At 37.4% G+C, this 967-nt stretch overlaps 1 protein-coding gene across 1 annotated transcript in view; it reads left to right on the forward strand.

Annotated features, from left to right (window-relative positions):
• The first annotated feature begins 512 nt into the window (after nucleotides 1-512).
• The window catches only part of LOC106879253 (elongation of very long chain fatty acids protein 4), a 75028-nt gene continuing 74573 nt past the window's right edge, over nucleotides 513-967 (forward strand). The window contains exon 1 of the mRNA XM_014928750.2: nucleotides 513-671. The gene's annotated coding sequence lies outside the window, so the exon portion shown is untranslated. The remainder of the gene's footprint in view (nucleotides 672-967) is intronic.

Consider the following 967-nt stretch of genomic DNA (forward strand, 5'->3'; position numbering starts at 1 on the left):
TTATGAAAATGAAATTCATTTCTGCCATAAATTAATTTTAAAAAAGTTAGCTTTTAAATTTTGCAAATTTTGGCCCATCAAAATCCAGCGACATTGGTGCCTGTTTCTATAGTAACAAGCCAAGCTGTCTTCGCCTTAAAACTATGACCACGTATTTTCTTTACTTGTCTATTTTCTTTGCCTCGTGCTTTTTTTTCTGAACTTTCGTTTTCGAATTTACGCTACAGAAAATGTATTGTTTATATGAACTAATGTAGTTTTTTTCTATTTTAGTAATTTTTCACAAGAAAATTTTCACCGCCGATTTTCTCTTTTTAAATTTTCACGCCAATTCGACCATTTCAGCCCTAACCGTAGCTCTACAACTTAACTCCAAACATATACCCTAACTTTAAACTCTAAGTCCAACTCTGAACCCAACCTTAAACCCCAACCCTAAACCTAAACCCTAACGTACAGTTTGTTTTATAATATTTTTTTTATTGCCTACAGGGAGCTAAACACAGAGGTGGGCAAACAAGGACAGACAATGAGATTAAGTCAATTACATCGATCCAGTGCGTAACTGGTACCTATTTAATCAACCCCGAAAGAATGAAAGGCAAAGTCGACCTCGGCGGAATTTGAACTCAGAACATAACGGCAGATGAAATTACACAAGAAAAGTTTCGGTAAGGATGTTTTCATCTTAAAATTATTTACATGTATCTTCGACTGTTTCACATTTCTTTCTTCATTAAAACTTCGCATGGTTCCGGATTCATTCCCACTGCGTGGCACCTTGGGCAAGTGTCTTCTACTATAGCCTCGGGCCGACCAAAGCCTTGTGAGTGGATTTGGTAGACGGAAACTGAAAGAAGCCCGTCGTATATATATATATATATATGGTGGTTGTCTACTCCTTAAACAGAGTTTGACCACCTCCTGCACCTACACCTTAGCCCTTTCATGGCGTCTGATGTGGCTT

The sequence above is a fragment of the Octopus bimaculoides genome, chromosome 13 (genome assembly GCF_001194135.2).
Source record: "Octopus bimaculoides isolate UCB-OBI-ISO-001 chromosome 13, ASM119413v2, whole genome shotgun sequence".
Classification (NCBI taxonomy): domain Eukaryota; kingdom Metazoa; phylum Mollusca; class Cephalopoda; order Octopoda; family Octopodidae; genus Octopus; species Octopus bimaculoides.